Source organism: Molossus molossus, unplaced genomic scaffold (genome assembly GCF_014108415.1).
Source record: "Molossus molossus isolate mMolMol1 unplaced genomic scaffold, mMolMol1.p scaffold_m16_p_18, whole genome shotgun sequence".
NCBI lineage: Eukaryota > Metazoa > Chordata > Mammalia > Chiroptera > Molossidae > Molossus > Molossus molossus.
Window position 1 is genome coordinate 3,028,323 of NW_023425353.1, and position 16,404 is coordinate 3,044,726.

Sequence of the window (16,404 nt, forward strand, 5' to 3'; positions counted from 1 at the left end):
ACAATAATATAAGAGTAGAAATCAATGAATTTGAAACCAGATAATCAAGAAAATTTGTAAAATAAAATCTGGTTCATAGAAATTGAACAAAGTCATAACAAGACGGGGAAAAAGAGAGAAGACGCAGACGACCATCAGGAATAAAACAGGCCACCACTGCAAACCTCAAAGGCGCCCAAAGCACGGGAAGGGAATACTGAAAACAACTTTCACACAGAGATTTGACAGCTTGAAAGAACATGAGTAATTGCTTGAAAAAAACACAAAGGTCTACAATTCACCCAATATAAAATTATCATTTGAAGACCTCTATAACCACTAAGGAAGTTGGATTCGCAGTTGAAAATTTTCCTCCGAAGCAATTCCTTGTCCCCGTTAGTCTCACTGGAGAATTTTACCAACTGTTTAAAGAAGAATTAATATCAGTTGTATGCAATCTCTCCCATAAATTAGAAGAGTAAAACTTTCCAATTTATTTTATGAAGCTAATTAATGTTATTCTGGTAATGAAACCAAAGGCAGTGTAAAACAAAACAAAACAAAAACTAGAGAACAATAATCTCATGTATATGCATGCAAAAATTTTTATCAAAATATTAGTAAATAGAATTCAGTAATTTATAAAAAAGTATAGACTGTGACCAAATAGGATATATTCCAGTATGCAAGTCTGATTTATTATTTGCTAAATTAATGTAATCCACCATATTAAAAGGTAAAGAAGAAAATTAACATGATTACATCAATTGATACATAAAAAAACATTTGACAAATTTCAACACACTCGTGATAAAACTGTCAGAAAAAGAATGGAATAGAAGACATTTTCTTCAATTTGATAAAGGGCTCTTACACAAAACCTGAAGCTAATGACCTCTCTGCCCAGGACGAAGACGAGAGAGGTCAGTGGCGTCGTCATGCTACTTCATCAGCATCGCACTGGAGCTTCTAGTTAAGGTCATAATGCAACTGACTTTTGACAAAAGTACAAGAACAACCCAAAGAAAGGTAGACTTGTGCTGAAGCCGATGGACATGCATAAGAGAAAAAAGGAACCTTGACCTAAGACTCATAGCTTATTCAAAAATTAGCTTAAAATAGAGCAAGACTTAAGTGCAAAACTATGAAAATTTTAGAAAAAAAATCATGGGAGTAAAACTTCAGTGTCTAGGACAATAAAGGTTATTATTACACTTGAAATAAAAAACATAATTTACAAAAAGAAAAATGAATAATTGGACTTTATCAAAATGAAAAGTGTTTGCTCTGGGAAAGACCCTGTTAGAAGGATGAAAAGACAGGCTGCCGCCTAAGAAACAATATTTGCAAACCACATATCCCACAAAGGACTGACATTTAGCATATATATAAAGAACTCTCAAAACTCAACAGTAAAAAAGCAAACAATTCCATCGGAAAGTAGTCAAAAGACTGGAAGATACATTTTTTCAGAGAGGGTACACAGATGCCACATAAACACATGGAAAATGGTTCAGATCATTAGCAGTTAGGGAGATGCCAATGAGCTACAATGAAACATTGCTCTACACCTATCGGAATGGCTAAAATAAAAACTAAGTAAAATCTAAAATAAAAACAACACAAAATGCTGGTGAGGACGTGAAAAATTTGGATCACTCATACATTCCTGGTGGGAATGTAAAATGGTACAATTACTTGGGGAAAGTTTGGCAACAGGTGAAATGAACTTTATCAACATATTTTGTTTAATTCAATAAGCAACTAATATTTTTAAATATTTAATCAATGTAAAAGTTAGGAATGACACATTTTACATTCATCTTTTGTATTAATTTTTCAAATTCTGATGTATATTTCACACTTTTAGCACATTTCAGTTTGGACGAGTCCCACTGCAAGTGTCGCAGCTGCTTGGGGTCAGTGTCTTGGACAGTTGAGTCTCCATGTCCGCTTGCAAAGCAGAAGAAAAGCCTCCGTCTCCAGCAGAAGCTGCAGTCAGCCGCGTCAGCACTGCCAGACAGGAGGCAGGTTTTGCCAGCAGCTTCTCTGAGTCCCACCGGCAGCTGAAATCTTCAGTGACAGTTTCCTAAGATCCTTGCATTAGCTTATTTTTAAAATTCTAGCAGTATCTTGCCTAACCTTCACTTTCCCTGTCCTTCAAATGGCTACATATTCTTTTCATGTCCTCTAATAAATCCCTCTCTATTTGAAATACTTAGAAAGTGTATAGCCCATGCCTCCCCACATGTCCCAGCACCCTTGCAGTGTGGGGCCATGTAAGTCGTCCTTGCCAACATGCCATGAGAGTTTGAGATGCATGTCATTTGCAGTCTGGAGCTGTTAAGAGTTACTTGTTACTTTCTAGCCCATCCCTCTCTGAAGGGACCTTGGGTTCATATACTGAAATGATGGTGTCATAGGTCACTGCATGGGAGACACGCCCGGAAAGCTGCCCCCCTGCCCCCAACAGGACTTTGCTTAAGCAGGCATACATTTTTTGTAGTTAAGCCACCAGGATTTCAAAGTTTGTTGCCATACCACAATCTGGAACATTATGAGCAATACAGATATTAGTCGTAATCAGCACTGCAGTATCAAAACCCTAAAACGTGGCGCCGATGGCAGCCTGTGAGAGGAGGACCCGCACCGCAGCGCTAGGGTAGAGGGTGGAATGGAAGGAGCAATCGAATCCAAACCGTGGCAGGACAGAGGCTGTCCTGGGGAAGCCCGGCACATCTTGAGATCAGTAAAGGTGAGAGAAGAACGCGGGGGTTCAGAGTCGCCTTGATTTCACAGGCCCGGGGGTGCGGGAGCCCCCACGTGAGCCCTCAGGCTGAACGCCCACTACGTCTGACGTGTGAGTGTCTCCTCAGAAGTAAATTTTTCCGTAAATATTAACAAACAGAAAGAATCAAAGGAGATAGATAAAGAAACCAATGTTGCCATAGGAACCCTGTTTTGGAATCAAGATTTTGAACGCTCCATATGTTCCATGACTAACCGGAAACGAGACACTCCAGAAACGGAGAAGAGCAGAGGGCCCTGGGCCGAAAGGCTCGCGAACGCCGGGATAAAGGCCGTTAACCGTCAGTAATCCCAGCTTGGTGCTTCAGTAGCGGACAGATGCGTTAACAGAAAAAAGCAGGTAAAATATTTTCTCTTTTGAGACTTAATAGATTGGGGATCACTGACTGAGAAGACATGGGACATCTCACCCAGTTTGTGGAGGACACAAAACTGAAGAGAGAAGTCAGTATTTTAGATGAAACAGACAAGATTCTACATGACTCATAGAGAGAACCGCGAAGCAAAATAGATTGATAAGCTAAAAATTAATATATATATAAATATAAATTTCTTCAGCTAATCCCTCCCCCCAATAAATTAAATACAAAATAAAGACTGTTTAAACAAACATTTGCAAATATGAAAAAATCTGGGATTTTTTTCGGGCCCATATTAAATAAGCCCCAAATAATTGGTTGTGACTTGACATGTATTTAAAGCACCCTTGGGAAGACTTAATGGCATTACTGTCCACACTGAAGGACATAATAATCTCTTGCTGACCGTACCACATTGGAAGGTGTATCTGTCCAAATGTGAGATATTTAAAATAAATTTTGATTAGAAGGAAGAAAGAACTTTCTAATTATTGTTGCTACATAATAACATGGTTTTCAAGTATTTTCTCCCCAGATCTTGAAAGCATATAAAACAGACGACAACAACAGAGCTGTCCTACCTAAGCCCAGCTGATCGGCCTCTGAGGTCTCATTCTTTGCCTTCCCTCCCCATCCAAGCTTTACTGAGGACTAACTCACAAATACATTGTTATTTAAACTGTACAGTGTCATGTGAGTTAGTTAAGTACACATGTGTATACAGGGTAGGTATGCAGTTGTTCGGAAGAAAAGTAATACCATCATTAATGACTCATTAATAAACAGAAAACTCTTTCGCACACTCACAGCTGTAGGCCTGCCTTTGCCCCGCCCTGTATCGACAGTGTCCTGCACCAAGTCAATGAACACATCCCTCGTCTCACATACTTACCTCTTTGTGTGTGAGAACATGTAAGTGCTGCTCTCTCAGATTTCAACTATAGAATAGTCGCCATGATATACATCCTCAGATCTCGTTCATCTTATGACTGAACGTTTGTATCCCTTTATCAACCTCTTAAACAAGATTGCTGTATTGCATAGTCCAAGCGGAAGCCGAATCCTCACCTGTTCTCTGCACCCGAGCCCCCTGTGCTTCCGGGGCTGGTGCTGCAGGTCCTGTCTTTCTTTCTGACCCTATTGCTTGAAGGTTGTGGTTTACTCCCAATCAACCAACAAACACAGGTCCCAGCGCCAGCCTTCTCCATCACCTTCCTGTCACCGCACCCCTCCACCTGCAACCCCACGCGCTCTCCGCTCGGGGTCCCTCCCTCCCTTCCTTCCTCCTATATCCATCCACATGGGGCCATTGCAGACGACTTTGACCTTCATACGGAGAACTCCAGCGGTCAGTCTTCTCTTCTCTTTTTATTCTCTCAGCATTGGGAAGGGCGGTTCCTTCCTTCTCGAAGCATTCTCTAACCTTTTTTTTTTTTTAAAAAAAAGCAACGTTCACTTGATTTTCTGTGTATGGAACTGACTTCTTTTCGGGCTGTTTTATTTGCTTCCCCCTTCTCCGTTCGTTTAACCTCTAATTGTAGAAATACCCCATGGCTCCCTGCCAAGCGTCAACACTGTCTGTCTCTACTCTCTCCTAGATGATCTCTAAGATTCCAAGGCATTAACGATGGACACTCTTCACCCATCTCCGGCCTTATCTACGTGTTGCCCAGGAGCCCCACCCTGTTGCCTCCTGTACCCCACCCCATGCTTTCCTCTCAGTACAGCACAGCGCTTGTATTGCCTTTAACCGCCAAGTAACAGCTGCCCTTCTTTTAAGGCTTAGCTCAGGAGCTACTCTGTGGAGTCCTTAGTGAGAGTAATTTACTCTTCATTCTGTACTTACACACAAGTCTTTGGTATAACCAGGCCCCTTGTCTGTCTGCCTTATATTTCCCGCTTGTAATGAGAGTGAAAATGTTTACTCACTCACATTGTTTCCTGCACAAAATAGCTTTTTGGTGACAAATACTTTTAATATCCTTCCCTATGCTGAATAGTCTGGCTTCCTTCTCTAGGTAGTTGTCATTTGCCCATCTTAATCCTGAAGTGTGAGCCACAGAAAATTGTTATAAAATTTGTCATACATGATTCATGTCTGTGTCCCTAGCCTCAGTTTCCGGCACATAGTAGCAGTTCAGCAAATGCTTGCCATTGCTCCAAAGCAAACATGGACCCACTGATCCAGGAGAGCAGGGTCGCCATCTTCCTTTCTTCTGAATTCCTATGTGTGATCAATAAAGCCTGGTCACATATCACACACATGTTTTCTTTTAACAAATTATTATTGTATTATTATGCCAGATGGCATTGTAAAATTATAACTATTGGATGGCTCTGAACAGCAATCAGCAATCAGCAATCAATAAATGACTATTTAGCACCTACTATGTACTGTACACTCTGCTAAGCTTTCGGGTTGACAAAACAGATGGCATGAGCCAGGCTAGGCTAAGTTCTGCCAGGGTAATAAATCTCCACGTTTTGGTGGCTTAACAACATAAAGGGTTACTCTTGCTCGTGTCACAGCCCTCTGGGCATTGAGCAGGCAGTTCTCCCAGAGACGGTTCAGTGATCCCAGCTTGTTCCAGCTGCTGGCTCCGCCACCCTCCACGTCTGCCACGGGGACTCCTGCACCCAACCAGTTGAGAAGTAAAGAGAGAAAATGCTGAGAATCTCCTAGGAGCTGTGACAGAGATCATATGTCCTGACAAGCTTAAAAGGTAAGCTTCTTTACAGAAAAAGTTTGCTGATCCTGGTTTAAGAACATTTGAATAGCCTATATTTTCATGTTGATAATTCAGTAACCTAGTTACAAATCACCCTAGTGTTTGTGCTCATTTTACAGGGGTGGGTCACAGAAAACAGCTGGATCTGAAGACAGAAAAGTAAAAATTCACCTAATAAAATTCAAGAGTGGGAAAAAAAAAACCACCCCATATTTTCAAACCAAACAGATCTGGCTCAGGTGAACAGGATTACTTACCTGTAGATTATTAGAAGAATTGAAGGTAAGATCTCTTTTCCAGTCATAAACAGACAGGTCTATGCACAGGTTATTTATGCAGAAACTTACAAGCAGGTGTTCCTTGCTGCCAAAAGCAAGGTTTCCTGCACATTTGATATTCTAGCTCTTGACTCTCAAAGCTTCTGAACATGGACACTGGCACTGGACTTTGAAGTTCAGCACTCCACCACCTGCTAAGACAGAGAGCTCATTGTCCGACACAATGAGCTCCAGTGAATGACAACTGTCTCAACAAACACCGTGGGTTTTGAAAGAACATCTAGTTGATATTTTGATTTAACGCTATGGTGTAAGCCTTTAGAGTAAGCAGATAGAGTAAACAACATTTCTTCTAAAGACATTCTGCAATTTAGAATTTATTAGTTCACACTGGCAATGTTTAATGGATTGCCTAATATATTCAAAAGACAATGTGGATCAACAAAGTTAAATTGATGATTTTTAGTTTTGTTTTTTTACTCGAGAAAGCTCCAAATGCGTTATAGAAATGGATGCAACATAGTAAACCAGGGAACATTCCCTTCCTAATCTGCACTGAGATTTTTCCTTTGAAGGCTGCTTTGGAATGTCAGCAAATGCTTATCGTGAGTTTGAATGTTTTTTTTCATTCATAGCTATGAATATATAAATATTCTATATATATGTAGTTATATATAGGAGATATATTCATATGTGTATGTGTGTGTGTGTAAATCAATCCATCACGTTATTTTCAATTGAAGTAGTAATCATGACTCAGCCATTTGTTTATTTCTCTATCATTGCTTGCCTCCAGTTGCTAATATGAGGTCCTCATTTCCAAATAAAATCCTGATTGAATTCTTGCTAGGACAAGTTAATTTTGTTTCGTGATGGAGGCAAGTAACAAGGTTCTGGGATTAGGAAACTTGAGTTTAATTTCTATTTATGTGCCTAACATTAAGTACATCTTTAAGTTTACTTCTAAGTCTCATGCCTCCTGGTATTGATCTACCACAGTCTATCCATGAGCGATGGGCTTGCTCATTTTGTCTTCGTTTTTGATTGGGCACTTTAGATAAAAGAAGATAGAACCAATTTTTTAAACTATAGTTCACAAACAATATGACATTAGTTTCAGATGTACAACATAGTAATTTGACTTTTATATATCTTAGAACTGATTTTTACTTCAATAGCATGCCCTTATATTAGATCTCTTAGGGCAAAACAGTAACCATGATTATAAATGTTCAGAAATTTTGTTTTTATGTTTGTGAAATATCCTTAAATGATAAGACAGTGGAGTTTTTTTTTTGGAAAACAGTCACATTTATTATTTGTTCATTATAATGACCAAATTTATCAAAATGAAAACTCATATACTGAAGTTTGGGAAACTTCTTGTGTTTTAGGACTTTTATTTTGACTCTCTCTGCTGATCCATTTTAAAGTTTATTTTGCTTCCCAATCATCTATTTTTTTCTAATAACACACACACCATCACAACTATTGTTAAATGTGAACACAAATGGACCATTCTTATTTTTATTAATGTGTAATTACATTTGGGCCAAATATTTGTTTGATAGGAGACATAACAGATTTGGCCTTTCAGTTTTGAGAAATGGATAAAAGATTACAAGTTCAGGAGAGCTTATGGTTTTTAAGAAGAAACAGAAAAAACAAAACAAAAACAAAACCCTAAAATTTATTTTGGAGGTTACCACAAAATATCTTGAAATTTTATAATATTCAGAGGTAAAATATGGGAAATGCTGGCAAATTGTTCAGAGTAGTTGAAATTATGCGTTATAAATATTTGTGTGTGTGTGTGTGTGTGTGTGTGAAATAACTGACATTTCATGAGGATCAAAATTACCACAGAAATTTGGCCAAGTCAGCATCAAGTGATTTCACACAATGATTGAACTTTTCTCTGTTGGAGATGTTCCCGGCCAAATCCTTCCTTTTTGGAAATTTCCTGGAGCTCCCTCATCTGCTGTGGAGAAGCAGTGAATGCCTCTCACCCAGAGACTACAGGAGATGTTAGCAGCTCCCTTTAGTTTTCAGCCAAGCCTTTACCTTTTACCTCAGGACAAGTTCCTTAGTTTTTCCTCCACTCTTGGTTTTGCGTGCTTGAGTAGCTATCTGGAGAGGCCTCCAGGATTGACCTTGCTGGCCCATCTGCTTGGCTAATTCTGCATTGCAGACTCTAGAACAGTGCTTTCCAACAGAGCCTTCATGACGATGGAAATGTTCTGCACCCACACTGTCCAGTATGGTAGCCACCAACCACCTGAATCTCCTGAGCACCTAAAATATGAGTGCACAGGACAACTGTAATTTTAAATACATTTAACTTTCCCTAGTATTAATTTAAATAGTCACATGTTTCTATATTATACAGTACAGCTCTAGAGCATCTCTTCTGTGCAGACTACACGCATTGTAAAAACTGGATTATAAATTCCACAACTACCGGCCCAGGCCATGCCTGTTCTGTGCACCATGGCATCAGCAACACAAGCACTGTGTTTGGTACACAACAGGCAAATACTTTGTTAAATGTGTGATTAAATGAATGAATAAATATATGAACCTTGAGGATAAAGATATGATTAAAATAGGGAAGAAAAGGGATCTTTTAACTTAGAATACATTAAATCATTTTCTTTAAAAAATATCATCTCTTTGAGGTAATATTACTGGTTAACCAAACTGTAGGACACAAAGAAGTGATGACATTCCACTCACTGTGAATTGTATTCCAAGCTTTAGTGCCGTAAAGGGACTGTGCCAAGTACGTATGACAACACAGGGGAACATGTTTTCATGAATCGGTCCTGCCCGCCGGCTTGCAGCAGCAGTTGCCTCAGTGGCTGGCACATGTTCCCTCTCAATAAATGTAAATTTCTGAGAAATCAGGAGTGCTGCCTCTGTTGATTGCAGCTTTCTTGACCCCTGCAAGCATGACACAGGGAAGTGCTGAAGAGGCACAAAGTTTAGTTTCTACTCTTAGTTCATTTAGCTCAGTATTGCTGCTTTATGCTCTGGTTTCACTAATTATGGTCTCCCATGACCAAAAGTAAAGCAAAGTGAACACTCTGGCTGTAGAGTTCTGCTTCATTTTGGAACAGTGCCCAGTGAGAGATGGATCACATTCCAGATGAGAATAAAGAGATTAGCCCTTTGCAATAAAGCCAAAAAAAAAAAAAAAGAGAGACCCATAGACCACACCAACCCATGTGGCAAGGAGTTGTGTGAAATAAAAAAACACTTAACATTAAAGCCAACTTACAGATAGAATCAGAAGCGCACTTGGAAAAAACCAAAGTCATCTGTTTCAAGTTTCTTAATACATAGTCACACAGTAGAATATTATACAGTGGTGAAAATGAATGATATTCTTTTTCCTTTTTGGTGCTCTGACTGGATTTTTTCTGCTACCTTGTCTTCTAAATTATTGATTTGATCCTCTGTTTCATCTAATCTGCTGTTGATTCCTTTTAGTGTAGTCTTTATTACAAATACTGTGTTCTTCATATCTCACTGGTTCTTTTTTATGGTTTCTATGTGTTTTTTAATGCTGTTGAGTTCTCACTAAGTTCTTTGAACATCTTTATAACCATTGTTTTGAACTCTGTATCTAGTAGATTGCTTGCTTCCATTTCATTTAGTTGTTTTTCTGGAGGTTTATCCTGCCCTTTCATTTGGGGCATGTTTCTTTGTCTTCCCATTCTGGCTGCCTCTCTGTTCTTTTTTTCTCTCTCTTTTTGTTTTTCCTGTATATTATGTAAATCTGCTATGTTTCCCAGTCTTGTTAGGGTGGCCTTATATAGTAGGTGTCCTGTGGGACCCAGTAGTTAGGTCTCCCTGATCACTTGAGCTGGGTGCTCCAGGACTGTTCATGTAGGTTATGTGAGCCCTCTTGTTGTAGTTTAGACCTGATTGCTGTTGGTCCATCCATGAGTGAGGTCAACCCTCTAACTGGATGACTCTGAGAATTGACTCCAACCACAGTGTGTGAGCTGCTGTGTGGGTGCTGAATACAAGAAGCAGAATTTGCCCTAGCAAGGTCTGGTGCCTGCTGAGATCTTTCTTTTGCTGTGCCATGTGTGGAGCTAATGGGGACCTATTCTGATATCTGAAGCCCACCACTGTGTGTGTTGGTTCTGCGGCAAGTTCCGAGGGACTCTAGTGCAAGTCAATGTGAGATGCTGCCTCTGGGCAACCTGTTTGGAGCTACAAAGTGTTCCGCATTTTGTGGCTGCTTCTGCTGGGCCTGGATGTGCCTGGGATGGACCAAGATGCACACCAAGGCTAGCTTTACCAGCATTGAGCCTGGAGGCAGGTCAGCAAAGGCCAAAGGCACCCTGAGATCTGCCTCTGCCTGCTGGCTGCCTGTTAGGCCCAGTCACTGAGAGAACCTCTGCTGATACATAGGTTACATGAAGTAGGTTCGCAATGAGTCACCAGGTAGGGGCAAGTAGTGCTCACCAAAATGATGGATTCAAACTCAGTGCAGTGCTGGGTCTGAGGCCACTCAGAAAAAGTCCCAGGGTACACCAGGCCTAAACAGACCAAGATTTGGCCGTTTGAAGGGAGGGCTCTGCACAGGAATGGTTTCTCCAGTTGGGCATGCAAGGAGAAATGGCTCTTGTCCTAGGGCCACACAAGTCAGTCAGCCTGTCTCTGATTCTTCCCAGACCCTTGGAGAACCCAACCTCGGCAGAGCAGGGCCTCTAGGAATCAGGAGGATGGGGCTAGTGAATCTCCCAGGAGAGAAAGGAGCAGGTCAGGCTCCTGGAAAAGTGTGTGTGGGGGGAATGACCCTTGTCTCAGAGCCACACAGTCGGTATGTGACACCCCCTGAGTCCTCCTGGACCTCTACACCGGGGTCCCAGGCAGCTGACTCCTCCTCAGGGCGTGAACTCAGTAGGGTGGGCAACAGGGTGTCAGGAAGGTGGGCCAATTGCTTTCCCCCAGTTTGGTACTTGCAGAAGGAAGTGTTCCACACAAGAAAGATGGCACCTGCAGTGTGGGAGAGGAACTCAGCACAGGGACACTGGTGGCTGTCCCTCCAGCTCTCCTCCCAGAGCCACACACTCCAGTCTCTCCTCACGTGACCCTAGGCCCCTCTGTCTTCCCTCCATGGGAGCCCAGGGTGCATGGCTGCAAATGAGGTGTTGTGCGTTGGCCCTTTAAGAGGGTATCTGTGTCTCCAGTAGACTCCCATGTCCCCTGGTGGAGAGAACCCCTGCCAATTTTCACAGAAGGATGTTACATGGGTGCCTCTTCCTGGCTCTGGTGCTCTGGTGGGGTGCCCAGCATGTGGTTGAGACCCTATGCTCCTCAGGGGCAACCTCTGGGGCAGGGATATCCCTCCAAAAGCTCAGCCACCTCTCCTTTCCACATCTCTGACCTTCCTACCAGTCTCCATGTGGCATCTTCTATAAATCCTTCATTTTAAGACTTCTGCTCAGCATGTCTTCAGTTGGCCATTCAGGGTGATTGTTCTGTATTTTAGTTGTAATTCCAGTTTGGTCCTGGGAGGAACTTAGTGTAGCTTCCATACACTCTGCCCCATCTTGGATCTCTGAAAATGAATGCTATTACATGTATCTACATAAGCATATCTAAAAGATGTTGAACCAAAATAACAATCGTATAATAGCATATAAAGTAAAGTGCTAATTATATAAAATGTGACATCTAAGAACCATATGTTAAGTTTATGTACACTTCCAGATATGGTAATGACATAAATATCTGTGGGAACAACAACTCTGAAATCCAGATCAGTGGTTACTCTGGAGGTTGGTGGGATTACCGTAATTACATCTCTAAAGTTCTAGTTCCTCCAAGTATTGACAAATATGGCAAAATATTCTGACAATAGAGCAGTACTATTTTACAAGCCTGCTGTTTTGAATAGTTAAAAAATTTTTTCAAGTCAATTATTACTATTTTAGAAATCTTAAAAATCATTCAAACAAGACTATTTAGCCTGGAAAAGGAAAGGCGTTTGCGGGTCCCCATCTCCCAGGTGTAACAGTCCGTCTGTAGACATTGTTCTTGTGGTGGGAGATTGGGCTCAGCTGAAATTGGAAAATATTCCAAACTGAACTTTAATAATTTGACCAGGATTTTGGACATAGAGCCTGTGTAGTGAAGGAAGGAGGGTGTGACAGGTAAACCGAGATGAGAAGATGACAAAGGATGATCTGACTTACTGAAATCGTCTGAAACGTACAATGCAGTTCTGCGTTCCCCACGAGTGAAGCCAGGACATTTGCTAGCGATACAATGATAACAGCTGCAGGTCTAGCAGAGATGAGAGGCCCCTGGAATGTAAAGTTTAGAATTAATGCCAACTCCCTTTCAGAGAGACTTTAATGTGCCAGGCAGGGTACTAGAGGAGTTCCATTTTAATTCACAGAAAATATTTTAATATCCATTATGCAGATGAGAAAACGGAGACCCACCTATCCACAATCACCCAGATGTTGAGGGACAGAGCCACCATTCAAAACCAGTGTTGTTTAATTACAAGGGATGTGCTTTCATAATTCCACCAGACCAATAAAGCCTTATGAATAAATATGTATATTTTCATGTGGGTGTCATGTTATTGGAATGCCTTCTATCAAATAAACATACGTTTAAGGTCCTGTGGGTATGATTTCTTTTTCCTTTCTCCTTAAGGTAGCTCTCCTGTACAGGAGAGCTTCTCTTATTAAAGAGGGAGAGCAGTTTTTGTATTGGTTATTACATCTCTGTTATTACAGTTTCCATTCAAACAATGAGTAGTTTCCTAATTCCATTTGCTAGAACTCTCAAACTCTAAATTAGAAAAATAAAATAAAAGAAAAGAAATAAAGGAAAGAAGAAAAGTGAAAACTTCCAATGAGGTTTTTTTCCACTTGGTCTCTGGCCTGCCAACAATTTTAGCTAATCATATGCCTTTACACAAAATGGCTTTTACAGGGACATTCTCCAAATCTGTAACCAGTTACTGAATTTTTCAAACCATGGAGGGGTGGGAAGGAAAATGAGCGTGGGAGACAAACATAAGCAGACATACACACGAGAGCACAGATTTAACGACTCATCCAGGACCACACCCACTTTGTTGTCTGGCTATTCTACAAAAGAGCTCAACTCATGTTTGCAGAACTTAGCTTGAAAAAAATCCATCAACAATCTTATTTCTTTACTGTTAATCACGTGAAAATTCCATTGACATTATATGGGTATTTTGTTAGAGGAATTCTCTTCCTCGCCAAGATTAATTTTCATTTTCCTCAGATGTCTTTTCTGCATAAACCCAAGCAAAACAACATTCTAGATGCTCATAGAAAATTCTCTTTTTCTCTCTGCAAATATTATGCTGAAATCTGTCATTCACTCTATGTCCCAAATCAACAAATGGTAAATATTTCAATATAGTTGTCTGGTATATTTTGGTATCTTCCTCTCTAAATTCTTCTTAAGGAAAATGTATGCCCTTCACTTAACTGAAGGTATCTGCAAAGAAACTAAAAACAGTCTGGGGAAAAGTGCCTTTGCTTGTCTCCTTTATTGTCTCAGACAAGGACCTTTGTACTTACAATAGTACTGTGGGAAATGTCTTCATGTTCTATCAATAATACATTGCGGTTCAGTTTATTTCATTTTCTGTTGTTTTTACTCTGCTTGGCAAATAACACTCTCTTGATTTGTTCATTCTAATCAAACTATAGAATGCTAATAAGACAAATCCAAACTAATAAAGCACATTTCCTCTATATTAATCCTCTTAAAGTTATCAGGGATACACATCCCTAGGTATAAATTGTACAACCAGAAATAAAGTAGGAAGATAAAGTATGGCTACAGAGACTATTAATATACAGAACATGAAGACAAAAACATAAAGACAAAATCTCTTAAACTTGATTACTTCCGATGTGCTGGGTGGAGACACCGGCGTAGGGCCTCTAATGTTGCTGAAACCTCTGACCTCGGCATGAGCACCATCCCAGCATTCATAAAAGGATTTTGTGAGTTTCATTTTTACATTCATTGATTTGTTTTGAAAAATATTCCATCTTGCAAACCACAAATTTGATAATTATTTCCTAAGTGTTTTCCTGAACCGCTCTAGATTCTTTGCTTTTCACAAAGAAGAATTTCCTCCACAATCTAATTTAGTTTAATTATAGCAGTCTGGGTGTGATTTCTGTTTATATCCCTCTGAGGGAATCTGCTCCGGCTGGTTGGGTCAGAGCTATTTCTAGGAAATATCTGCTACTTCTTCTCAAACTAAAACTTCTGTGTTTCTCCTTTTTCAGCTCAGTCTTCATTGCTGTAATAAGGAAGAGGTGGTCATGTCTGTAAGTAGGCTCATGGGCCTGAACCCTGACCAGCTCACTCTACGGGAGGTTGGTGAACATGCGAGTTTGGTAAGTACCCCCTTGAACTATGAAAACCGCTATGTTAAGGCTTCTTCGGCTCCAGGTAACAGCAAGGAAACTTGGTTTAAGGGAAACCAAGCACCCGCCCAACCTAAGGGAAAGCAGGGAAGAACAGGCAAACAAGATGCGCAGATGCCCCAGGGCTTCCTGAGCGAGCTGCGCCCGCAGGCCAGGCGGCGAGCGCCCTGCAGCACCTGCCTGGGAAGAGGGTCTGTGCGCCCCTCTCCGGGCTGCAGGTGCCGCTGGCTTCCTCCGGGAGAACGGGCTCTTCTTCCCGCTCCGTGTCCCTGGGAAGGCCGTCCGGTGTGGGGCACAGCGGCTGGAATCCCCTCCTTACAGACCCACAGGTAGAGCTTCCCTGCGACTGTGAAGAGGCGGGAGCACATGTCACCGGACCGCGTGGCAAAGCTGAGGCGAAGGCGCTCCCCGGCGCGGGCACAGCGGGTCTGGTGGGCCTGCGGCTCCGTCCCCAACTCTGCCGTCGGGGGTCCCCATCTCTGCTGTCAGGGTTGAATTCTGCCCCATCTGAGGTGCCAGCCGGGCGCCCTCCACCCGAGAAGACAATGCACTCTGAACAGGATTTCTCTGAGGCCTGGGACTTTATTCCAGAAACTGAAGTAGAACCTGATACCTCAAAGGAGAAGTGAATGAAACATTTCACACCCCGCACATCAGTGGGCCAGACCAGACACTGGTACACAAATACTAATGAGAAAAAAAGATTTGCATTGTACAATTCACGTGATCCCAGCCACTCATGCCTGGCTTCCAAGTACACACATCTTTCCTTTCTTTGCTAAGAGGTAACAACAAATTTTTTTAAAAATCCCCCTGTCCTGGCCAGGGAACAGTGGTTAGAGCATTGATCCTCAGACCAGAGAGTCTCGGGTTCCATTTTGGTCAAGGCTGTACCTCGGTTGTGTTTGCCCTGGTCCGGTCATGCAGGAGGCACCAATTGATGTGTCTCTCTCACATCCATGTTTCTCTCTCTCCCTCCCTGCAGTCTGAAGATAAATGGAAACATATCCTAGTTGAGGATTAAAAAAAAATTCCTCTGGACTATACTATCAACATTCATAACCCTGTACTAATGAAAACTAATCAAAATTCCAAACTAGTTATTCCGAGCTGCAATTTCATCTTCTCGTCACCGAGGGGCGCAGCAGAGGTCCCTGAGGGAACGTGCTGTGGGCGAGATGGGCGGCTTACCGAGGAGCGACCCGCCGGCACTCAGCTCCACCACATGGCCTGTTCCGACTATACTTGCAGGGAGCAGTGCCTACGCCCTGCGGGCTGGCCCACACGGCCCTCCCCTGTGGCAGGGGTCTGTCGTCGACCTTGATCTGTCACCACACTGAGGGTGCAGAGACCTCCTTTTGGCCTGTGTCTTGTAGAGTGCCCAGGGGGTGGGATGGGGAAAGAAACTGGGCCTAGAGTTGTGGCACCTGCAACTCACCGAGGTGCTGAGGCCTCACTTCCAACGTACACGTGTATGTTTTTCTACAGTTTTCTTCACGGGATTGTCAGATGTTTGTCATTGTGCATTCGTGCCTGTGTAACCACTGGGGTGGCATCTGTCTGCCTGCAAGACTATGTTCTCTGAGGACAGGGACTTGATATATTTTACTGTTTAGCCGCCAGTGAAGGCAAGAGCCTAGTACAGTGCCCAGCAACTTAGTGTTGGGGAGAGACATGGGCTGGAGAGACCAACTGTGGGACCGAGTCCCAGCCTTGACCTTTGCTGGCCGTGGACCTCAGGCCAGCTGCATCTGTCATCTCAGGGTCTTCTCTATAAACAGAGATGCCAGCCTTC